Source organism: Anguilla rostrata, chromosome 1, assembly GCF_018555375.3.
Source record: "Anguilla rostrata isolate EN2019 chromosome 1, ASM1855537v3, whole genome shotgun sequence".
Classification (NCBI taxonomy): Eukaryota; Metazoa; Chordata; class Actinopteri; order Anguilliformes; family Anguillidae; genus Anguilla; species Anguilla rostrata.
This window is the reverse complement of record NC_057933.1, coordinates 61259305-61285813: the sequence shown is the minus strand read 5'-3', so window position 1 is coordinate 61285813 and position 26509 is coordinate 61259305. Positions and strand designations below refer to the sequence as shown.

The following is a 26509-nucleotide window of genomic DNA, read 5'->3' as shown; positions in this document are numbered from 1 at the left end:
GTGGTGGGAGCTCATTCACTCACGTCACTGCTGGAAAAGGCCCTGGCAACAAGAAATCGCACTGCTTCCTTGGCATCCAACACGCCGCGCAGTGAGTGCAATTATTCTACCCTGATATGTGCTTCTGTAGTTGTCCTGCATGTGCAGTCCTCTCAGCCAGAAGTGAGAAAATGGCTCTCTTTGACGAGAAAGGAATATTAGTCTATGCATTTTTTAAAAATGTATTTTATTGCAGTTTTTCTTTTCTTTCTCTGATTTTTACTTTTGGGAAACTGAGATCTAGAACTTAACCGAAAGTGTATAGCCTACGTGTTCGGCTGTGTAACGGTGCGCTTGTCAGTCTATACCCAAAACGCGCTGCTATTGGATTGTCAAACTAAAGAGCGGGTGTCGCGGGGAATTGTAGCCGAAAATGGAATGCACACACTCGGTGCTAGCGTAGGACAGCCTCGCTATCTTCAGTTCTTCGATGCTGCTACTCCCCTCCTCTAGTGGTTTTACGTCGTATTACAGAAAATACAGTAGGCTACTTCCTCATATAGTCGTTGTTTTTATAGTAGCCTACGTACAAATAATAGCCTAGGCTACTCTCTGGGAACTATTCATGCTGTAGGCTACTCTCGGGTGGGGTAAAGGGGCATTGGGTGCCACTCACGTTAGTTAAATAGCCTATGGCATGAATATCCGGATCTTGAATTTTATTTTGTATCTTATTTTTTATTTATTACATTTAAAAAAAAAGAAAACGCCTTTGTATTTTTCATTGTTGAAAGTCTCAAATCAGCCAAAAAAGAAAAAGAAAAAAACGAAAAGAAAAACAATACAGTCGTAGCTGACTTTTTAAAATACCTTATTTTAAAACGTAAAAACGCTTGGCTACGTCTTAACTGATACAGTGATGGAAAACGACACGAGTGAACAGTAATATTGCTCGAGTAACCATGATGTCATTGGTCTGGTTAGCCTATATTTTATAAGTAGCTGTAGATCTCACAGTAACCTGTTATGCAATACTGTACAATAGTATACTATTTTGTACTTCGTCGATAGTGATCACTGTAGCCTACCTGGCGGGTTTATGAGTATAAACCTTGAAAGAATGTGTTAGGCTGTCACATCACCCGTGTTGTGCTTGTGCACGATGAATTCAGTAAATTGCTATCTCAGTTGAACAATAGCAATTAGGCTGACACTGCATGCAATTTTTATTTTCCATGCGTTCTTTCGACACTGTCCAGGATATTAAAGGCATTTGATCGCAGTTTGGCCGGCTGGTAGATTTGTCGAGAATCCGAATTGCTTTAACTGTGGATTGTGTCAACGTACGTTTGCAGCGCGCTTTCTTCCATGATCAATCAGCCAATTAGCTTCGACTGCTGAGGCAATAGGTCGTATTTATAACTTTCGCTCGTGTGTTTTGTCTTGCAACAATGTATTCTAGACAAGTACATGAATCCTCGCTGAAGTCACCCATCATCTTTCTTATTTCATTCAACGTTTCAAGTCTTATTGTGTTAGGCTATAAGAACCTGAAACAATTATATGTATATGGTGTATGTTGTTGCAACGCGGATGTTTTAATCACAATATCAGGAAACGAAAATGCTCCAAAAATATATGCTTAATTAAGTTTGCAGAATGTGGTGAACACTGAAACTCCCAATGGAAGCACACGCACACGCACGCACACACACGCACACACACACCTACCTATTCTAGTAGATTACCGTTTATAAAAAGTTATCGAGAGTGGTATTTTGAGAATAAAAAACAGTGGATTTGCCATTCATAAATTAACCTGAAGGAGAAAGCATTTCCTTGGAAGTGTTGTCCTGGGCTTGTAGTTCTCGTTGTTGCTGTTCTTCTTCTTCTTATTATTTATAATAATAATAATAATAATAATGACAAATGTATAAAAAAATACAGTTTTACCTGAATTAAAGTTTAAATCCTGCCACTTCAATTGCATGTTTTTCTCATCTCTCTGTTGACAGTCATGACAGTCGATAGCCATTTTATGGTCCCAAGGCATTGCTGCTTGCAGCTATTATTATTTCATTACATTCTGCTGTTTATGTGCTGAATGTGTGAAGAAGGGCAGGGGGAAACAAAGGGAGATGGGGAAGGACTGAGCAGTACATTGCTCCTTTGTGTCTGTCATCTGTTTTATACCCACTAGTCCTTCTTCACTGGAGAAGAGCCACTGACACCTCTTACTACAGCTTACTTAATACAGATTTTCTTTAGAGATGTTACATCTAAATAATAACCAGGTTCAGCCCTGTGCGTTATCAGTCTTTTAATGTGTGAGAATGACAGGAGGTTGATACTGACCTGAGTTCGGTGGGGACAGTCTTCATTGACACAGCACAGGCTGTGAACCACTTGCCTGAACTGCCCCAGATCAGTGGATGAATATGCAGACTTGTGCTTAATTGACCTCTGCTTGCAAGGTCGAAGTGTGCTAAGCTAATCGGGACATGTTCTGCTGATACCTCTACTGATAACACACAAAACCTGTAAACACAAGCAAGAGGGAGACATTAATGTTAAATCTGGCAAATGATTCTTTGCTTTCGTGTTTCACCATCAGTAGCAACAATGTTAACATTCAGGGGATTAATTAACATGGCAACATGGCATACTTTGTACAGACTATGAACAAAGAGCTTTGGAATGTCAACTCTTTGAAGGTTGTAGTGATAAACCGCGATCTAAGGGTTAGGCTACTTTGGACTTTCCCCATTCAAAACTCCTAGCCTGATTCTGACTCATTACCTCTTCAAGAACATTAAGGGTTGCTCTTCTGCTGCAAATTATGCATGTGCACAAAATAAGGTAGAAGGCTTTTTAGGATTAACAGAGGAATCTGCAGGCTGCTAAATTACAGAGGTTGACCTTGAGATCAGCAGGGAATCAGAGTTGTGAAAAGACCCTGTCTGCTGCTGCAGATGGGGCCCTGAGGCATCTAGGAGTTGAACAGTTGAAGACAGCTGGCAGAAACCAACTGACTGAAAGTTTTCAGCCACCAAGCGTGGAGGAAGTAAAACCTGAGTTGACTTGCACACACAAAGTAAACACTTGTGCATTAGCATGACATGTCTGTCATAATCTTTACACATAGTGGGATCTCACTTTTCTGTGTCTGCAGTTGAATGTCTAAACTCTGACTCAGTGAGTGGGATGAAAAAAGAAGCTTTGATTGACACGCTGTTTTTAGGACATGCTTCAAAAGTGTCACCTGTTGCTTTGCAGAGGAACAAAACACAGTGGTGTGTGCTGACGTAGTACAGCAACATTGAACTCCCACACAAGTCGAAAAATCAGCCACTAGCAGCCTACCAGGTAGCTCTGATCCACAGGAGTTTGCCTGGGGCATAGTTAAAATAGTTAATGTTAATAGTCTCCAAGTGGTACAGGTCAATATGTCCCCCTTGGTCCGATGTGCTTACAGCTCTGGGGAACAGTTTAAATCAATGTCATCTCCAGCTGATTCCAGAGACTCTCAAATGAGGATGGCCTTTGAATGGCACAAGCAGTCAGTTCATCTCAGGCCACTGAAAGATCCATGATGTGTCTGTTGTACTGAGTTGTGCATCTGTGGCATGCAGGGCCTAATGCCTCACTTTTCTCTGGGGAAGTCAACTTCACAGCTGAGAAAATATCAAAAACCTCTGTTGGAATTTATATAACCTTCCTCTGACCCTCTGAGCTATTGATATTTCTATTAGGATGGTTTTTTTGCGTTTTGCAAACAGTTAAACATGTAAACACAATACAGTCCTGACCACTGGTGCGTAAGCTTTGGAAGAGACAACTCAGTCTGAACATTATTCATTGAAACGGTTGCCTGTGCAATGGGACTTGAGGAGGAGAGTGACAGACACACTCCAAATGCTGTAAGGTGATTATGAGTTGTGATCATTTCCCTTATAGAGACTTACATCCTGCAGTTTCATTACCAGCAAGTCAGAAAACGTTTGCCTGAATCACCTTCAGTGTCAGGTTTCATAACTGGAGTATGAGAAGGGCTGCCACTGTGAATGAGACGTAACCATTCCAAAACGGAATGTTCCAGTAACTCTCCGGCAAGCTGAGTCAGAAGTGACAGAAGTGCAAGAGAAAAGCAAGTTGTGTTCTTTAACCACTGCCACACGCTAGCAGTAAAAATGCAGTTGCAGACGATGCACTGAGAAAGCAATATTCAAGAGAATCCTTCCACTGGGAAGGCGTGTCCATTAATGCAAACAATGATGAGGTAAATGCACAGCTCACTGAGGCAGGCATAGAAAGCGGTGCCAGTCAGAATAGATTTTCTGCATGCCAGAGAGCTGTCACTTATCTCCAGCAGGGCTTGTGTTATTCTGCTGCTGAGAGCATGATCAAGTGTAGCAAGCTGAAGCTGTGATAACTTTTATTGACATACATATTTATATATAGAATTGACCAAATAAACACAGTTACTATTGTATTGTTTATTCACTGAGCAACGATGCATACAGTAGCTTTCATCACTTGACTTTTGGAAAGTATCTATTTATGCTGCAGGATATTTACTAAACATTTGATGTGAAGTATGATTATGGATACATCATTATGGATTAACATCCCTCCCTGATTTCCAAATCTCACCCCTCTGGTTAGGAATCCTGCTTTATTTCACCTAGGAATGAATTGCCTCGCAATTCAAGAGGTGTGCAGTTCACTTACAGTTATTTACAGAACTACACATCACTTAAGTGGACTAGGTGACTGCTGACGTACCTACACATTTGAGTGAAGTGTACTTTTTGTGTTACGATATTTTATGTCAATATGTACTTTTCATTTATGTCATTTATGAAAGTAACTTGCAAATGCATACTCTACCTCACTGATAATAAAAAAAGATACATTTTAGAATATTATGTATGAGTACTTATTGTTATTGCTGTTCACTTCTGTGGGGCTTGTCTTTGTGACTTTATTCTCTGCCCTCATATTGGATGTGTATGTGGTGGGGAGATTACTGGAAGAATCTATTTGTTTCTACAGTGTATAAGCTCATTTAAAGCAGCAAAGCTATGCTCATTATCAATATACACTTCCCTTTTAACTAATACTTTCAGAAATATCTATTTATACAATTTGAAATGTACTGAAATTCAGACTGCTCAAGCTTTGGTTGTACCAGACTTGAGATTTTAACTTACATAATAATTACAATATTAGACGTTTTCTGGACATTTGCCACCATTTTACTCTGATACCAACCATTACTTTTAAAGGTATCTGTACTTTATGCTAATTTTAATGCAGTCAACATTTGGATGTGACACTGATGTACGACAATGCTGCTTTACAGAGGAAGCCTTCTGTTCTAATAATTTTAATATTTCTGATCAAAAATGGTGAACACACGGGAGTTTGGAGATAATGGGTCTAGTTTCTGCTCAAATTTTCTTTGCATCCAATAATTTAAAAAAAAATATCCAATAATATGTAGACCCTGCTTGTTTTAAATCATGTAAGAATGTCACATTAGTATTTGAGAATGAGCATGGCAGCTCATTCTCAAGAGCATGTATATATTTTCCTTTTTAGTAGCTAATACTAACACAAGCATATCCCCAATTATTATACATGCATAGACATGTAATTCATTTTAATTTAGTTAGTAGATGTGTTCATGGGGATTGGATAGTATTTAGCCTAATGCGTGAACAGTGCACTGATTGGCCTCAAAGCTGTCAAGCATGACTAATCTAAACTCTAGTGTGAGTATGCATTAGGATGGAGGCTTGAGGCAGTGATAGAGGAATAAAACAACAAAAGTAAAGTGTACATTATTTGAGGCAGGCTGGTATTTGGCCATATGCAGTATATTACTCTAATTGTTTAAATATTTCAATGACAGGATTAGTGTCTGTTATAACAGGATAGGGTGATGCAGGAAACCATACCATTCTCTTGAACTTAAAATAGCTGCCAGATAATCAGACTAAAAATTCAGCAGGATAGGTCTGCAGAACAGCTTGATTGAGCTTTGATCTCCAAGATAGTGTTTAGACTACTTCCTCCTTGTAAGGGGCTCCCCCAGAAAAAAGTATGTGTGTGTGTCTGTGTCTGTGTGTGGGTGGGGGAGCCAGGCACACTATCTGGGACTCTAAGGTCAGACTTAGGACCAACTGTCCTTTCGGAGTGCTTGGTCCAAGGCTCAGTGATTGTATAAATGTGTAAGAAGGTAACATGGCTATATTCCAGCACTTTAGCTTAGCCTTAGCTTAGCTGACCCCTTCCTGTCAACAAAGTGTGTTCACAGAAGGACTCTAAATCTGCAATTTCATTCATGTAATGTACAAAACCCATGCATTTCCTTTGGGAGACTAGTTTTGAAAAGGCTACTTAGATGATGCAGGCTGTCAGTGGGTTGTCAGGGTATACCTACTAGGTAGTAAATTGAAAGAGAAATTGATAAAAAGCAAAAATGTAACTTAAAATGTTGAGGCAGAAGTATTAAGGAGTGATTTTGTTTCTTTATCAAAACCCCCTTGGTTTTAACAAAACAGAAAGCGACTCAGACACATCCCTAGCGATGTCAGCAAGAACATGTTAATAGAATCTGGTGCTAGAGGTCTTCATGGGTGACCAAAAATCAAAATACCCGGGGTCCAAGTGGGTTTGGGTATAAGTAAAACTTGTTTTTTGAGCATGGGTTTGCACACAACCCCCGGGATTTCACACAACCCCCCATGAGGCCTAAATTATCTGTCAGCCTACGTCATGCTGTATCTCAAGAACCGGCAATGTTACGTTATCTCACCCTTCTGCCTCTCAGCAAAGTGTTTCTTCAGTAAAGGAGGCTTGGCACGCTACCATCAGCCACATAGTCTGTGGTGCCAACTCTTCAGATCGGACAACATTTTCATGTTTCCAACATTATTGACACTCATTGCTGATGTGATTAAAACATTACCGTCACATACAGTAGAGTAGTTCTTTTCTGAAGATAACTATTGGACGATTCACTTTGCTGCTCAAAATGTCTTTAGATTTGGTGACAGAATTGCTAAGTTGGCAACACTGACGGTAGTGCTCTTTAGCAGGCATGTCATTTGCCCTTTAGAGTGTATTCTTTAGCCTGTGACAACCTGCCTACACAATGGGAGCACTACACCAAAAAGCCTATTAGCATTAGTTCACAGAGTTCATGTAATTAGTGAAATCTGATTATAGAAGTGGTGTGCCTCAAATGAACTGCTGGAAAAGGGCACCAGTGCCATTTTAATGAGTTTAGTCATGCCACCACTGACCTTCAGGAATCTTTCATATCATTTTGCTATGTCTGAATATACTCTGAATGTTACTGACCCAATAATGGCTTTTTATCATTAATGTGAAACCGACAATGCCTGTATACATTTGTAGAATTATCACTGAGGTCATTTGTACTGTGTGACCAGGGAAAGAAGAGTTGTAGGATTCTGTCAGTTATATACAGTAGGTCATCTGGAAAATTGTCAGTTAGTCCTGTATGCCAGGGAATATTGTTATTAGTTAAATTTTAATTACAAAATATTTTATAATTTAACATTTTTTATTATTTTATTATATATATTTTTTAATATTAATCATTTTTACTGAAATGTATAGGAGTATTTATCTACTGAAATGTATAACCAGTGCCCTAAGAGCAGGCAGGGTGGATGTCTGCTGGTACTTTTAAAATATATATATTTATGATGCAGCCGTGAAGACAGTCTACCCTCCATCAGTTATAAAGCAGTACTGATCCACAGTGGAGAGCATCACAGTGCACAGTGTCCAGACTTTCCAGACACACCAGCTGCCAGCAGTCAGAACTTGGCTCTGCACCAAAACCAGCACCTCAGGGCTGCTGGAAAATTTGTCAATAATTTAATGCCATTTCTGGAAAGAAACACTATCTTTGAACCAGAAGGAAGGCATAGTAGTTAGTATATGTATTTCTTCTTTTTTTCTTTCCCAGAATACATGTCCTCATTCTCTATGTTCTTTAGTGTGGTATCTGTCCTATTTAGTAAATCAAATCATAGAGATTCTTATGCAGATGGTTTACTTGCATTATGATGTGAAGGAGACCTTTTTCTCTGCAGTTGGAGTGCTAAAATACTTTAAGGCCGATATTTATGTTGTGTCCTGATTCATTTCTAAAAAACACCTCCTAAATAAAATAAAATTAGACAAAGACTGGCAAGTATTACCTAGCTGGTAAGTAACAGGTTTAATTGTTGCTTACTTACTTACCAATCAAAGTTATAATTGACTGTAAGATATTTTGCCATTTTTCTCCCATTTTCTCCCCAATTTAGTCGTTATACCAATTCCCCGTGTGAATCACGGTCTTGGTCGATGCGCTATCCTCTGTTGGTCTGGGGAGGGTGTAGACTACCACATGCCTCTTTTCACCTGACAGCGAGGAGTTTCACTGGGAGAACGTAATGCGTGCGGAGGTTCAATCCCCTCCCTGCTGAACAGGTGCCCCGACCAACCAGTAGGAGTCGCTAATGCAACGATCAGGACAAACTAATGTAATTTAATAGGATGTTAGGCCACTACATTTGGTCAGTACAGCCCGTATGCATTGGGACAGATTCTACCAGCGTCTGGAATTCTGCAGGAGGAATATGTTTTCACTCTTCCAGGAAATCTCACAAAAACACAGCATAACATCCCATAAAATCTTGACTGGATTGAGATCTGGTCACTGAGGCCATGCCATGTGGATGATGTCATTGTTGTGCTCCTCAAACTACTGAGTGACTACTTGTGCTCTGTTTATGGGGTCAGAATTTATCAGCTGGGGCACTGCTATTGTACTCTTGAGCAAGGTACAATATTTATCCTGAATTGCTCCAGTATAAAGTGCATAAATGGATTGCGCGTGAAATTTTAACATTTAAAAAAAATCTGTGTATGGCGCTGAGGGTAAGAGCATCTGCTAATGTGTGAAATGTGTTTCTCACTACCTCATTTATGTATGCCTGTATCCTTACGCCGGTAGTCCAATGCACCTGGGTAGTGGCTGTGAAGCGTAGCCTGAGGGCTGCAGATCTCTGCAGGGGAGGGGTGGGCGCTATCCGGTGTGGGCGTTGAGTAAATGCACTGCGGAAAACGTTACCCACACAATGTGGATGCCGGCATTGTGAGGTGTTGACAGGCAGGCGCACCTTGATGTAATGGTGTTACAGTCCGAGTGTCGGATCTTGCGCTCCACCACGAAACTCAAGGCAGAAGTCCCTTGGGAGGAAAAACCCTGGGAAAATGTTACGTAACGTCCTAAGTCTATAAACACACCCTGTCTGAATTGTGTTTACCCTACACACAGATGCACACTGACACTCACACACTATGCGGAAACACACTCTCATACACATGAACGCACACACACACATACATTTTATGTAATGAATTCTCCTGCAAACATAGGCTGGCAATAAAAATATTGGGTCTGTGTTTGGTAAGATTTAAAAAGTTTTTTGTTTTTTGTTCTTCATCTTTGCTGCACCAGGCAAGCTTAAAACGTGTTTACAGGTGTGCTTCTGTGACAAACTGGGGTGTGATCGAAGAGATGGAGTGACATTTGTGCAGACGGCCCGATAAAGCTGTTCTGGTTTACTAATGGATTATTCCTGTTGAGGCCAACAGTTCTCCAGGAAACTGACTGATTAGAATAGAAGATTTTGTGTCTGGATTATGTTTAAAGTATTTTTCAAGGTGGCGACCCATACATTGTCCATGTAAACAAGCAGGCAGGAATGTGTGTCAATATAATTTAAATATATATATATCAGAATTCAAAGTAAGTATCCATGTCTGCATACAGATGGCAGGGCTGCTGACTTTGATTGGTCATTTGAAATTATGCCTTCTGACCATCCTCAGACAGGTCAGGATTTGAACAGGAATCCCTCTGTGGATAGATATGGCTGCCATAGGATCACCTGCTTCTGCTTCTGTTGCTACATGTACTGTAGTTTCATACTGTGGAAGCGATCCACAACGTACCTCTGATATACTGTACGCCTTACTCGTCATTCCTGAGAGACTAAGAGACTAAGTCTCTGGCTGGAATTGTACATTCTTCAGAGGGCTTGTCTAAGTTCTGTCATTTCTGAAGCTGAAAATCTCAAGATTCCCTCTTGGCGATGACATCAGCTATTTGCTATTTTTCGACTTGACCTCTGTCTCCAAACAATATAGTTACTAGACGATTGACCATTTTTTTTTTGGAGTTGCCATGGGGATGGTTCACTTGTTCATTTATTTCCCCTTTCAGTTCACCTTTAAGAGAAACATTTAAAAAAATGATAATTTAGAAAAATGGAGAAATGGAGAGTGGGTGTGACTCCCCAGCCACAGTCTTCCTCTTTATTCTCTGCCTTTAAAAACATATTTCATGGTCCGGCTATAAAACAGACACAAACAAATATGCTTCTCAGGCCTTGGTGGGATAATTTCACAGCTAATGTCATCTGTGCAGCTCTTCCTGCATTCGCTCAGTTCATTTCATATCTACCCTTGATTAGATGGTAATCTGGTGAAAAAAGTAGTGCCATTCCAACTGCTACAGTTATCACTTGTATAGGATGATGTGTTGAGATACATAGGGCGGGACACGGTTATCACAGACATGGAGACCCAAGGGAGGTTGAGTACTAACTCATTTGAATTAATTGATAAAAAAAGCTTTTTGATATGTTTTATAAAATGCTTATATATGGGTGTGTATACGTCTGTGACTGTAACTCACACTTTTTATAAATGGCCTGAACAGTGCACATACCATTATGCTCATGGTATGAATGAGTTTCTGCCTCGGGTCAGTTCATCTGAAAGAGCCTTCGCTTTGAATTTTCTATTTACTACGCTGTATGGTAAACAAGAAAATCATGGCTTTCTCCTGACAGAGCTGGCAGTCTGCACACTTCTCAGTTACCTTCTGAAGGTGTGTAGGGCCAGTACTGTATCTCTCACCCTCACTCTGCTGCTTGTCTCAGTAGCTAGCCAGTGTAACCTAACCCTGTTATCTTATAGCTGCGGCAGTCCTGCTCTCCACGGGCACTATACATCATCTCCTGGGAAAGCAGATAGGACTGACAGCTGGAAATTCAGTTGCACCTACCCTGCTGTATGACTCTGTCTGGTTGTGAGTGCTTGCAGAACGTGTCTCAGTTACTAGCTAGCTAGGTTGTCCCTAGGCTCCCCTGGGTTTGTTACAACCATCATAGTTCCTGTATGGTTGTACATAACCATGGCTCTGCTGTCTAAAAACAGACACAATCTTAGCTCTCCAGAAAAACTATTAAATTGTGCCACATCTTGCTGTATATATATATTTTTTTTAAAAACATTTGCTCCGTAAGCTCTTAAAATTTGGGAAATTCTCCAGTCAAAGTGATCCATTTAGCTGTTCATTTAGCTGTTCAGGCCTATTTGTGTATATTCTGTCAGCAGGGTATATGGAAACCCACACGCTGCCTTCTGTTACCAGGGGCACCCACCCTTCCCTTAGTAACAAGGAGACAGTAACGCGCTGAGACGCACACATACGCATACACACACACACTCTCTCTCTCTCTCTCTCTCTCTTTCTCTCTCTCTCTCTCAGCTGCCTGACGAACCAATTACACGGCCTGGTTTACTGCACTTATTTTCCACAAATTTGTTTTATTATGTATGTATTATGCATATTAACCATTTAAAATGAATTATTAATTAGTCAACTGTAGTAGTTCCTCACTGCTGGTGCAGGAATCGACTGCAGCGCATGGCACCACAAGGTCTGATATGATGAGAAACATGACAGGTGTATAAACTGGGCTGCTTCATTTACCTTGTGGCAACAGCAGGGCCTGTCTACCTCAGGGTGTATTCACCATCTGTCAGCAGAAAGGGATAGGACCAGTACCGGCTGATTTGGAATGAATTTTCCACCTGCTGGTCATCTCACTTGCTACCTCAGATGCCTTGGAACAAGCTACAAGTTAATTCCTTATGGTTATGTCTGATGTGGACCTCATCCCAACGATGAGCAGGCTGACTAGAAAGTGGGGGCTTTTCTCATTGTTGTGGTGACTCCAGATTCCAGTTTCCCTGGAAAGTGCAGACAGTGAAGCCATCCTTAAACTGAGGGTAACTGCCAATTGTGAGCCACTGGCCACAGACCTATCCATATTTCCCCAGGGGGTTGAGGATAGCAATGGTGCTGTTTTTGCAAATCAAGTGGACGGTCACCGTGCAGTTCTTTTTGCTTGGAGGGGCACTGTGGACAGAAGTCACCTACCTTAGAGAGGTGCAGTAGGCTTTGTGGCACTGATGATGGTACAGCTCCCTCACAGGCACCATTTAAACCTCTGCATGAGGCTGACTTATAGTTTCTTGTGAATACTGCATTTCTGTTTACATCAGGCAAGCATGTACTGAGTGCACAGCTTATCTTCCCACACAGGCCCTTTCAGGCTCAGGCCACATGGTTTAGAGGTGAAACTGAGCCTCACTGTATTTCATGCCAGGGGTAGTCTCCCTCCAACACGGCATGATCCTTAGATTACCTGCCTTTCATCTTCCTCCCGTCACTTCAGGTATGGATTGTCACCCTGTAATGCACGGTTTGGCCACTTGCTGTGTATGTAGATAAAACCCACACTTTGACCAATGGCGCAGCTTTTTGTCTGTTATGAAACCGAGGTGTTGGGCATGCCCCTTTAAAAAGCTGGCTGTCCCACTGGAGGGTGGCATTGATTAATTTGTCATATGAGTGGTCTCGCCTTCCTGGCCCACCTTCAGTATCACACACTGTCCGCCAGGCGTGTGGCAGCCTCAAAGGCTTTGTTCCAGGGTGCCCCCTCGATAGGGGTGTGCACTGCCGCTATCCGGACTACGCTAACCGCGTTCAGCATTCTACAGTCTGATGGGTGCAGTCAGCCCTTCCTTTTGGTCAGTGACATTCGGGGTATTTTCTCCCTGCTTAAATGTTGTGTGTAATCACAGATAGTAAAGCGCTTCACACTGCTTCAGCTATGCCCAGCTGTTTCCTAGAGAATGCATAGAACGGGCCTCTGTTAACCTTGCAGAAAGCATAATCGTTTGTTTATTCCCTGTGTTGGTCTGTTTATGTATATGCTTCAGAAATATTAAATCAATAGTTTATGGTTGTCACAGTTAATCACTCCCTATGGAAAGCTCTAATTAAGGAACATGACTGCATGAAATTACCTAGCTATATGAGTGTACAGAACCACCTTACTGCAAGCATGAGAGTCTGATAGTGTTTAAAATGTACCCTTTATTCTGCATCACACATTTGTGTGTGTATGTGTGTGTGTGTGTGTGTGTGTGTATATGCGTGCGTGTGTGCATGTCTGCGTGTGTTTATGTGTAATTGTACAAATTAGGTTTTCGTGAAGCCAAGGCATGCCTTTGTGCCATTTCTTTACGATTACAAATCACAGTTTCTGCTACGGTTTCATATGTAGATTACAACACTATGTGTTGCCCATATGCAAGCATCAGTTCTGCTCAAAGATTCTGCAGCATTGAAGCTGAATGGGTGTAAAGCTGTAGCAGAGCCAGATCCACACTGTTTTCTCTGGAGGGACAGACCTTATGCAGAAAAGCTGTATATGATTTTGATCCTCCCAGTATGAAACAAACAGAGGGAGGTGTATGTTCCTTTAAACAAGAGAGACATATTCTCAGTCAGCTACACTAAGAAGCTATTTATAACCCCACCATTGAGGTCTTCCATTTACATGCAAGCTTTCCAATCACCTCCCAACCCACCCACACACGCATTTATGTGTGTGTGTGTGTGTGTGTGTGTGTGTGCGTGTGTGTTTGTATATTTGTGTGAGAGAGACTTTGACTATTACCAAAAATGAAACCAAAAATAAAAATAATTGTTAAATAAATATAAAAAATAATAAAATAAATAAATCAGTACAAACAATTGGCAGAACGACATCAGGTGATCAGATTTTCTCAGGCATCCAGGGCCCTTGAGTGTGTACCAGTGGCATAGCAAGCCATGATCACTCATGGCTCCTCCAGCACACAGACCAATTACCCTGACAGAGCTGACCCTCTGACTGCAGAGTCTGTGTATGCGTAGGTCTGTACCTGTGTTCCGGCACATTGTATCTCAGTCATTTGTCATGAACAAAGTGTGTGGATCAGTATCAGTCCCTTGTTCTGATGTTTATGACTGATGTTTGTGCTCACAAAAACATATGATTACTGTAGCTGTTTAATTGCACTTGATTCGTTGTCATTCAGTTAATGTAGAAAAGACTCGTTCATATGATTTTTATAGATAATTTAAGTAAAACGTACATACATAGTTTAAGACTTCTTGTCTTGTATACAGTCTTGGGAAAATGTATTTTTTTGTTTGTAAATTGTATTTTTGTTATGTTCTTCTGCTGTTTATTCAGCTAATAGTATGTAGTTATTATCCCCCCCTCTTCACTCTGGGCCTTTGCAGAATTTGCGTGGGTGACGTGAATGGGATGAAAGTATTTTAGTGATGCCTTTCTGTTCAAAACCACACCAAACTGCCAAAAAATGAATCACACTGCTCATCAGGAAGGGTTTTTCCTAATTCAACACAACTGAACTGTCTCATAGTTTTATTCATGGATTTTTTGTTTTAACTTCATGGTATTGCTGTTCCAGCTATTACATTATTTTGTGTACAAGAAGATAATATTCAATAAAGCATGTCTGACATGAGTGTCTTGTATAAATCATAGTTGATATTTTAATGAGGGTCACTTTTTGAAATCTTTCTCACATTCTAGTTATACAATTTCTGCAGCTCCAAGAGGCACTCCGAGGATAGCTGTTTTTGAAAAGGCATTTGTTCTCCGATGAGACATGCTGTTTGCTCTACGCTGTTTACTGGAAAGTTTGATCACTTTCCTTCATTTCAGGCCTCTTCATTTCTTTTTCTCATGAGGGGGTTGAGACCTCATCTTTATGTCTGCAGAACAGAGCATCATTGTGAGTCTGCAGAGGTCCACTCATCTAAATGGACAAGGGGTAGGCCCACAATGCACCTCTTCAGACCAAAGATGTAACACTGCCGCCTCACTGTCCGCAACTTTATTCATAACAAAATTCAACATAAAGATGCCTCTGCATCCCAGAGCACTGGCTGACAGAAGCCATCAGATAATCTATCTGAATCTGCTGTTTTGGCAACACCTCACAGGTTATAGGCCTAACCTCTAGTCTCACATTGATGAGACTGACAGAAATATCCTTATTACACCTTTAATGTTACTATTATCATTAAAGATACTATCTGCAGTAAGGTTGGTCCTTTTATTTTAAGTGTGTGGTTTGCTTAGACTGAGCCACTATTGAATTTTTGACCGGATACATTCTCAAGTTCAGTTAAATTCTTTTGATTTAGTTCATATGAATTTTATGTACATTGTTTTCGCATTGTAGCAGCAATATTGAAAACCATATAGATGTAGTGCTATATGGCAGTGAAAATCTATAAATGAAAAAAAGATCCTACTCAGCAGCGCATTAGTATAGGTACAAATTGCTGTGTTGGTCTTGAATGCCAAAACTGAGCTGCTTCATACTGTACCACTGTTTTAGTGTTTTCAAGAGGCCAGGCTTAACTGCTCTTGCATGCATCATCAATCATCGTTGTGGCTCATCACTGTTCTTTTTGTTGTCACGGTGACCCATTTGTCATCCAGTACTCACTAGCCCTGCCACCAGGGCTTCGCTGGCTAACATGAGAGAGGTGGTCTCAGGGAGGTGCAAAGCCCCACAGGAGGTGCAGTGCAGTAGCATCACACTGCACCTCCTCTTTTTGTCCTGACAGTAGGACACAGGTGTCAAACTCCAGTCCCGGAGGGCCGCAGTGTCTGCTGGTTTTTGGGGTGTTCTCGACAAGTGTTTAAGTCATTTATTGGCTAAATAATCTACACACCTTGTTCTCAAGGCCTTAAGTGGCAGCTGACTGAAAGAAAAACACAAAAACCCACAGATACTGCGGCCCCCTTGGGATTCAGTTTGACACCCCTGCAGTAAGATCTTTGTTTTCAGTGAGCGGCTGGGGTTTAGACCTGTTTAAATGCAATGAGAGGCAGGGTCACTTTCTTCAGAATCCCTTTTTTTCTATACTATCTCTGTATTTCTCAGAGATGGTGATAAAGGGTCTTGTCTACCCCCTGTCCTGCTGTATTAATGACACCTCTTTTCTCTGTCCCTTCATTAATCTTCCTCCCTCTCTTTTTTGGCTTGCATTTTGAAAGCGAGTTGGACAGTCTTTTCATTTCTATTCTGTTCTTACACCTATTTATTTGCACTGTAAAATAATCTGCGGTTGTATTATTGTGTTCTTGTCCTGTGATAATTGGTCCAAGTATGTTGGACATGTTGATAAAACAAACAGAATTTAATTGAGAGAGGTGGAAGGAGAGAAAAGAGGCAAAAGAGCTAGAGAGAGAGAGAGAGAGAGAGAGAGCTGTGTCTCTTTAATTCACCAATGGAGTGGAATGAACAGTGGCCCGAGGGGCTTTTTGCAGGAGAGCTAGCTGTGGATAAATAAGAGATCAGAGTAAGGCTTAGAATAGAGAACTCCTCCGTGTGGGAGAGAGGGAGTGTGGGAGTAAAGGAGGGAGGAGGAGGGGAGGGGAAGGGGAGTGCTTACTGCTCTCTGCAATGCTGGAGGGCACTGGAGTGGCCTTCCCTACGTGCTTAATGTCCCACAGTTCCCCACGGTGACCAGTTGGCATGGTGGTGGTGGCCTTGGACAGGGTGCTGTGTGCGTTTTTGTCATGGCGTAAGGGTTAATAATGTAGGTGTGCGTGGCGTAGTGCTTCATTGTGTGGGCGAGTGCCGAGGGAGTATTTTTACCTGAAAGGACTGAATTATGATCTGAAATTTTTGTCCATAACAAGGAATCTGGCCTGTGTGAGGCCTAGATCTGTCTGGCCGTATTGCGTGAATTCGCACCAGTGTGATTTTCCAGTCTTCAGTCGGCTGCGTGTGGAATGAGAAGGCAGCTTGCTCACAGCCGGGGCATTCTCTGGCGCTCCCGTGGAAGGATGCGTTTTCACCGACAGCTGCATCCCTTGCACAGTTATTATAACAACTTTGAAGTCAAGTACCATTTAACTTGCCACAGCTCTTTAGCTCTTGTTTGTGTGTGGGAGTGTGTGTGTGTGCATGCCTGTGTGTGTATGTGTGTGTGTGTGTGTGTATGTGCTGGTATACCTAACAATAGCCAGTCATTAGCTAACCGTTGCTCACTTGCTATGATGCTGTGCTTACATGGCAAGTTTGCTGCCTCGTTCTTTTAAAAGAGTAACATAAGGAGCTAACAGCACCAGAATCTCTTTTCTTTCTTCTCCTTGATTTTCTTAATCTAAGCAGACATTAGGCTTTCACCTAAATTCTAGCAAGCCTAACTAAAGCACAACGTGAGTACTCTAAAACTCACTACATTGATAAACAAGCATTATTAAAACACTGCAAACATCTTGGAACATTGGCCTACAAATGAGGCTGGTTGGGATGCCAAACAACAAAACAAACCCACTGATGATATAAACTATATACAGTAGCCTACACATTTTGTGTACGCAAAAGTGAAACACTTGGGAATTAGGCAAGAGTGGTTCAATAACAACACTGGCGGTGCCTGTGCCATGGCTATATTAAATTAGCTGTCTGCACATGCATCTGACTGTAGGAAGTAGGAGGAGCAGGGTTGGATGTCCATGAGTGGGATTTGACATCTAACCCAACACAGCAACAAATCTGCATCCGCAGCCATGTTCAAGCGTGACCCCCGCTGCCGATTCAGGACAGTGTAGACGTCTGCGCTTCTCCGCAGAAACACACGGTGTCACCAGCTGCTTCCTTTCGCACCTCAAACTACAGCTGAGCTTGAATTGAGTGGAGTTGGAGGAAGACTCTCATATGAAATATGTACATTTATTGAATATTCTCCCAAAACTTTTGGATCAAAACAACTGTTTTACAATCTGCTGTACATAATGAAATTTATTATCACAAAAAAAAATGACCGATAAGGTTTTCTTTGTTTGCTATATCACCTTGGTTTTCTACATTGAATTCAATGGGCAGCAAGCTCTTCTGCCTGCAATGTGCATAGTAGAGGCTGTTTCCCTTTATTTCCTAGGCTTCACCGCCTGCCCCCTCCTACCCTCTCCAGTTCCTATGTACACTCAGCTCCGTGACCTCTGTGAGAAACAGAACTGATACAGTTCCGAGGTCAGACCTTTGGCTAGACTACCCACCATAGATATGCATTTATGCTACCCACAGAAGAATCCTTGAGATGAGGGTAGCATACATACAAGGAAGTCAAGTGAAGGTAGTCATTTTAGCCATTTTGCACAATATAATAGCTGCTGCTGTAACTGTTAGCTAGTGACGAGTTCAACATTACAGGTGACTAGAGTTGGCACATGCCCGGTTTTTACCGGAATGTCTGGTTTGTGGCCCCGACCAGACAATATAAATGTCAGGTCTAAATAATTTATTGAAATTTGGCCACTCATTTGTAATTAATTCATTCTGTCTCCACTGCTACATTTTTTCTCCTTTGGAATTGTTTCATAAGCTTAAGCAAAAAAGAGAGTGGAGACAAATCCCTGCAGCTCTGTTGTCTAATTAGTTTGCATGTGAAACAAGCCAACACATTTGTCATTTGCCTGGACTATTTATTGTTGTGGTTATGGTTTACCTCAGATCAAAATGGTTATCCTCACACATCTTTGAAAATCCATGCAATAACTGTAGCCTGCTATCACTAGTTCTAGCAGGCCATGCACAGGTCAATTCATTTAGCTTTTTCAATAAATGTATTTATGTACACTGTATGACCAAATGTATGTGGACACTCCTTGGTCTGGGGCTGTTTTTCATGGTTTGAGCTAGGCCCCTTTGTTCCAGTGAAGGCAAATCTTAATGCTACAGCACACATTCTATAAACGATTCTGTACTTACAGTTTGGGAAAGGCCCTTTTCTGTTTCAGCATGACAATACCCCTGGGCACACAGCGAGGTCCATATAGAAATGGTTTTGTTGAAAACAGTGTGGAAGAACTTGACTGGCCTGCAGAGAGCCCTGACCTTAACCCCATCCAACACCCTTGGGATCAGTTGGAAATCCAACTGCGAGCCAGGCCTAATCGCTCAATCAGTGCCCGACCTGCTCTTCAGTGCTGTTTCTGTTGTATAGATTGGATTGATGTGGGATTGTCTTGTTCTGCAGGGTTCTGGAGGTGGGGAATGAGTGGTGATCACTCTGAGTGCTCCAGGCTGTGTAAGTGTGCTTATTTTCAATGTGTAATCATATCGTCTGCCTCCATGTTTCAGAGAAAACAGAGCTGGGTGTTAACGACAGTAACTGAATGAATTTAGGAGGGCAGAAAAAAAACAATCAAATTTTGGGAAAATGGCCAAAATGTAAACATCCTCCCTTTCATTTTTTTTGGGACAGTCCTATAATGTGCACATATTATCAAGCATCCATCCCCAGCCGTTACAGATTTAAATCTCTGTGATGTATGGAGGGTTGATTTTTCTCTATATCCATAGGTTTATGCCTAAAATGCTTTGTCAAGGCCACAAACTTTTTTTTGCCATGCTAATAAAGCTCGTTTGAATCTGGACTCCTGAGACAGAATGATGGAGAGCGAAAGTGAGATAGAAGGTCACAGTACATGTTTTTCTCACAGAGCCTGTCCATGTTACAGATCAGTCTTTCTCCTGCTTTGTTAATAACCGCTGGCACAACAGCTTTAATGAAGACATAATCCACGCTGGCTGTCTGATGTCTTCTTGGCCTGCAGTTCTCAGCCTGTGCTGTTCCTAGTGTTGTATTCCCGCTGCTGTCTGTGTAATTGTGCCCTACAAAGTGGTTCTCCTTGCTCAGGAAAGCCCAGAACGCTGCTGTCTGGTGTATGTATATTGACAGTTCCTACATAATTCTGAATGAAAGCTCTCCTGAAAATACAAAGAGGATACTGGTCATTTTGATTAATGGGCCTTTTTAAAGGTGCTTGCCTCAGACCCTTTAGTATGTGGGAAATTGCTTCTAAGAGTAAAAAAAGGCATAGGGGTAATGATGTTCAAGGCACATGTCAGAAGATTACATGACATTTTTTATATGATTGAAGTGCTCAAGATTTATCTAGACTATACATCCGTTTATCTAGACTTGGGATTATGCATCCGTTACGCAATATGGCAGACAAAATATTCTGGGTCTTGGCCAACAGGAATCAGCTGCTCTGTGTTTGGGGAGGCAGGAGTCACAGAAAGTCTACATAACCACGCCCACATACACAAGAATCACTTGCACAAAATAAGGTTGTGTTTTTGAAGTGACTACCTATGTGAGCTTCTATGTGAACATCATCCCTGTATGGATATAAACACATATGCAGCAAAATATATAAGATCCCTTGACCCTGAGGTGCATGTCTATAAAGAAGATGCAACAATTTGAAATGGTGTAATATGATGACCTCGTCCAGTTCCTTAGGCACACTGTCATTGATATTGAGTCTCCTAACAATTTCTCTCTGTTCGTTGAAAAATTTGGAGAGAATATTTTTGGAAAATGAAAGATGTCACTGGACTGTTGCATTACTTAAAGGCTATCTATGAAGAATAATTTTGACAGGGGTTGTCTTGAATTGGTAAATCTGTTTTAATTGTAATGGCCCTGTTTGTTTTACTTCAGCAGAACAAAACACTTTTTCAGTGAAAATGATCAGCTGCTGATTTTGTTACGCTGTTTCTTGTTTCTTCCAGGTGGTCCAAATTGTTAATTTTGGGTTGTATTTTCTGGGGGTTTGTTTTTAAACCACAGTATTGTCATGTGCTTAAAATGTCGATTTGATTGATTGTTACATTAGTTGATTAATCTACTGGTAACTCGTGATCATTCCTACCCCAGGAGCTTCTGTGAATTAGGAGAGTTTTAGAACATTAATCACCATTCAGACCACTAGATCTATTCTCCCCAAGCAGTGGTTTAATTACTACAGGCATAATTCATATCAGAGTAAACAAACATTTAATGGTTTGATATAACAGCCTCAGGCAACATGTCTAGAGGGATTTAGAACCTTATATAAATAAGTAAGTGGATGTTTTGATGTTGGTGCTCTCTCTTGATTGTGCACTGTTGCATGAGAAGGAAATACAGTTTGGTGGGAAAGCAGAGGAAAATTCCTTTCAATGTTATGGTGTTGTATGCCCTAGAGAGTCCCACAGGAGTGAGAGAAAACCACAGGAAGTGCCTGAGCTATGACAGGGGACTGTGTGTGGCAATACTGCCATTGTCCTTTCTTTCCAGCTGAGGCAAAGTTTGAAGCTAGGTTAATACTTGGACGTGGGCCCTCCCAGGAAAATCATCGCCATCATTATTACAGAGCAGGTGTTAAACCTGGTGTCCTGACCAAATCCGGAATCCTTTCATAAACCAGACTAGGCAACGCTTGCAATGACTTTGTTAGATCTCTCTTTCTCTTCTCCCTCTAGTGGGAACCTTTTGAAATGCAGCTGTATTACCATACAACAGTGAAAAATTGTTTCCTGTCTGGCCATTTTCAGAAAAAAAAATGCAATACGTAATGGATACTGTAGCAATGGCATGAGTGTGGAGTTTTGTGGGCGGTTCTACTCCAGTCCTCCTGTGAGGAATCTGGGTAAGCTGTCATTGAAAGTCTATGGCTTCACATATGGCTGTTTGCCTTTCAACACTGAACAAAATTAAGGAAGAATGAAAATAAAAATACAATCCCTTGTGTGCTGTGTCTGTGTGGGGGAATTCTAAGCACAAACTGAATACTGAATATATTTTGTTTTCACTCCATCTCACAGTGACCTTCTATCTCACTTTTCACTGTGCATCTTTCTATCTCAGTCCCAACAGCAGAAGAGAGAATCATAGCATTTTTATTGTGTGGAAAAGACAAAACAATCACCAGTAATTTCAAGTGCTGTCGGCCTACTTGTCTGTTGTAAATGCATGGTAACTGAAAATGTGTGGTTTTCTGTGTGAGAGGCATCTAAAGTAAAGGTTTCTTTTATGGGTTGATTGAATTGTTTTGATTGAACTTTGCAGAATTTAAGCATATTTAAACACAAGGCTTCCCCCCTCATTCTGTATCAGGGAGACATATGCCAACTGCTGATACCAGTAGCAAAATGAATCTTGAAGTGTACAGGCGCCTCTGCTCAAGTTCAAACAAATGCCTCAGAACTCATTGGATGATGCTTCATCCTACGGCAAGATAATGATCCCAAACATACAGCTAAAGCCTAAAACTAGAACATTCTTGATTGGCCAAGTAATTCACCTGCTGTGAATCCAACTGAATGTGCATTTCATATGCTGAAGAGAAAACCTAGCACCGCAAACAAGCAGGAGCTGAAAGTGGCTGCAATATAAGCCTGGCTGAGCATCACTTGGTTACTGTATGTCTATGGGTCACAGACTTCAAAGAGTCATTGCGTGCAAAGGATATGTGACAATATGAAAAACATGACTACTTTCATTCACATAACATTAATATGTCACAAATATTATGGTACCCTGAAATCTAAAATTGTCGAGTACAAAGCTAACCCAAGAAAATATGTATTTGTCCCATAGATTATGGAGCTTGCTGTAGTTTCGTTTGAGTTTTACAGTACATGGATTGGTTTGTGTTTGTCTGCCACAAGTGGAGGCTTTAATTACTGCCACTGCAGTAGGTGAGAAGAGCTGGTTTTAATTAAACCAAGGTTAATAATGTGACTGTTCTCTCAGGAGAAGAGGAATAGCTAGAGGAGAGGAAAAATTCATGGGGTAGGCATTAATTTAAGTGAACAATTGGATTGTGACTGAGGCCCTATTTAACCAACAGATGTTTTAGGGCTGTATGGAGGTTGTATTATTCCCCACAGTCAGTAGATCTAGCCAGATTCATTGCAATCGGACATTGTGTCAGCAGTACTCCCTTGTCTATTTATATAATTATATAGTTAATAGAATTTGTGAACCACTTTTCCTGTACAATTTGGGCAGTGTTTTTTCCCCTAATTAATTTTCTGTCTGATTGCAGGACAAAAACAATTTTATCAAAATGAAAAATCTTCAGCATATCAGTTTTGGGCAATGGCAAGCAAAGCATGCTGGGTAGGCTTAAAAAAGAAATCTTAAATGTTTCAGCCAGCGTTGCAATATCTCCTCACTGCTGTCTTCCTCTTCCCTTTTTCTTCCCTTCCCTGCCATTTTAATACCATGTTATGGATTTATTTCCCACAAGGCACTGCTAATCCTGAAACGCCGTGTGGTTTCTCACGTCTCCAGACCCACCCTGTCTGGGTTCCCCAGCTCACTGTTGCTCTTCCTTTGTCTTAAGTCTGCCTGCCTTCACAAAGCAACATCGTAAAAGCCATTTAATATGTAAGGTTGCTTTGAGGAGCTGCGAGTATGCTCCTTGGACATCAGAGCACATGGTCTGCGTTTATCCCTGGTTTGTGCTGGATATGTAACATAACAGGGAGTCAGAAATGACAAACAATGGCCTTTGCAATGAGTGCTGCTAACTACAGTGTATTGAAATGGGAATTCTGGCTTGAAATGAAAATGTGACTAGTAAGACCAAAACCAGGATTCTTTAGGTCTTCCTCCTGTCAAAGAAGAAGGGCACTCAACCCTACCAAACCTTTTGAAAAACATGAATACATGAATGAATATATAAATGTGTTAATACTGTACATAATTGCTATAAGGCACATGCTTAAACATTTTTAGAGCATATTTATGTGTCCCTTGTGGATGGTATTGGTGGTTTACAGAAGCAATCAGGGCCAATTTGATTGGCCTATCAGATCTCATTTCTTCTCAAGTTTCCTTTTTTTTGGCTAACTTTTTACTTTGTTATGCAGTATAAAAGACAGGGAGGACGGGGATCTTTGAGAGAGAGATTGACTCTGCTGTCATAGGAAGGTCATGTGACCAGGTGGAGAGAGGTTTTTGTCCTGTCAGAAGGCATTATCTTTGTGACATTCGGTTGGATTACAGTGGACCCATGGCATCTAAAGTTTTATTACACAGCTATTGATTGTACATTCTGGCTGCCTGGTGATATTAATCCAAAACTCAGGGAACAGAAGGAGAATCAAAGCAACAAAACGAAAGTTACAATAGTGCTCTTTGGATTTCCTGTTGGTCGGTGCCTTTTTATTTTAGTTCCCGTATGTTTCATATTTACCTAAATGAAATCTGTCAAAATTACAATGCACAAATGATCAATTTGTTTGTGAACCAAAATCAAGAAATTGACTCAAGGGCTTGTCAGCTTCACTCACAAAATGTGCATATTCTTAACTAAATATGTCTCCAAGAATTTGTGGCACATGGAAAGCTTGTCTGAGCAGAAAGAGGAAGTGCACGTTGCCCAGGGCACATGCACAACCTTTCTGTTACTGTCATTGTTAGTCACTTCCTGGTTAACACTATGACTATTGGTGTGTTTCAGCCGGCAGAACGTACATGCACACACACACGCACGCACGCACACACTCACGCACACACACGGTCGCCGAATCGAAGGTATAAAACCGTCAGCTGCCATCTTTGTCATAATTGCTTAATTTAATTAATCCCGGAGTGACAGTGAGTCATTGCCAAGGCTCTTCAGAAATGCACACATTTCAAACACGTGAAGCTTCTCTTACACCTGAAATTAAGGGAGCATTGTGCATAGCTTTAATTATGGGTATTCCCCCTCTTTACTCCTTTAAGAAGCCTGATTATGGGCTAAGTCTCCAGAGATTGTGTGTTTATGAGTGCTTGTACTGTATGTGTGTGTATGTCGGTGTGTTGTTTGTTTGTGCTGGTAAATGTAACTTTTCTGTGCTTCTCCAGGCTTGTTTGCCTGGTTCTGGTGAGGACATCCATGGGCCTTTCCCACTAATGATACCCTACCCGTCAACACAACTAAGGGAGACCTGAGCCAGAGGATTTGGTCAAATGTGGTAAGACCGTAATCTTCTCATCTCCCTTTCAACCTGTCTTTAGTCATTGGCCCAGAAACAGTTCAAGCTTTTTACACATAATTTTTGGAGTCAGAATAATGGCTTGGCAAACTTGTCAGGATTGGTTTAAATTGGCTGAGGTTTACTGTGCTATACCAAAAGATCCCTACATAGGCAGTTCTTGGAGCATACAGCAGGAATTGTGATTGGTGCACACAGTCAGAATGGGAATGTTTGGGTGCTCAGAGGCTGCAGTAGGGCCTGGTTTGGCCCCTTTGTTTTCTTGCTGAATTATGAGAATGGTCCTGAGTTAGACAGAGGATGTAAATTAGAAAGCAGAGGTAAGACCGGGGGTATTATGCACATTTAATGTGGGATTTTTAGCACATACTCAACCAGTAAAGCGCAGAAAGTATCAGTGGGAAACCACAGTATTAAAATGTCAGCTTTTTTGTCCTTGTTTTTATGAAACAAGGCGAGACAAATACTCAGGGGCATACTTGAATCAGGTGATTTGTTTTTAACTGCCGTATTGTGCAGTCTATCAGTTTTTTTTTCTAGTTTCATTATTCCTATTTTTTTTTAACCAAGTGTAAATTCTCTTGCTTAGCTAATGGCCGGGGTGACTCAGACAGCGTTTCTTTTCATATGTAATATATTTATATAGCTGGATATTCGCTGCATAAATTCCAGATAAGGACATTTTTTTCTCAAAGGCCCCTGCATCCTACCTGAGAATCAAGCCTACATCCTCCATGTTACATGCCCAGGTCACTACCCAGCATTCATACAATGTTTACTCTCACATCTCACATCTCTTAAAGAGGTATGTTCTTAATTACAGGCTCTGGTGCGTTCCTAACAGAGCCGTGCTCGTGGCACAATGGCAATCCTGTTTTCAACCGATCAGCCTTCCGCTCAGGATTACAGTGGGTTCTGCTAAGCTATAATTCATGCTCTGTGAAGTCATTCCATCGCTTGACTTTACCCCTGAGTGTTGGAAAAGAGAAATTGGGTTCTGCCTGGAGACAGCTTCGCTGTTTACAAAACAGCCCTACCCTCATGCTGACTGTGTTCAGGATGGGTCCACTCCGTCTGCACAGTGAACAAAGGGGAGATCGGGCTCTGTTTAGGATGAAAATGGATCCTTTATGAATTTTGTGAGTGTGAAAAAATGATGCCGGGTTTTAGAAGTCACCAGGTGAGGGGTTCTCTTATTATGGTACGAAGATTAAATCACCTTAGAGTTTCCTGGGGTGGCTCTACTATTTGACAGAATAAAGCGAATACAAAGCGTCTTGTATTTACCACACATTTATTGATCTACTTTAATATAAAGGGAACTTGGTGAATGATTGGTCTATGCTCGGGTGTGGCTGTCCAAGACATTTGACATCACAATGACAACATCAGTATTTTGCTAAATTTTACACAAAATGGAGATTTTTCT

General features: G+C 41.2%; 1 protein-coding gene across 3 annotated transcripts in view; it reads left to right on the top strand.

The window, feature by feature from the left end:
• LOC135260985 (ataxin-1-like) overlaps positions 1-26509 on the top strand; it is a 63615-nt gene continuing 37106 nt past the window's right edge. The window contains exons 1-3 of one of the 3 annotated variants that reach the window (XM_064346803.1): positions 27-91; positions 19292-19342; positions 24950-25059. The gene's annotated coding sequence lies outside the window, so the exon portion shown is untranslated. Of the gene's footprint in view, positions 92-19291; positions 19343-24949; positions 25060-26509 lie in introns of all 3 variants that reach the window. The other 2 variants (XM_064346795.1, XM_064346821.1) reach the window with 2 other exon arrangements.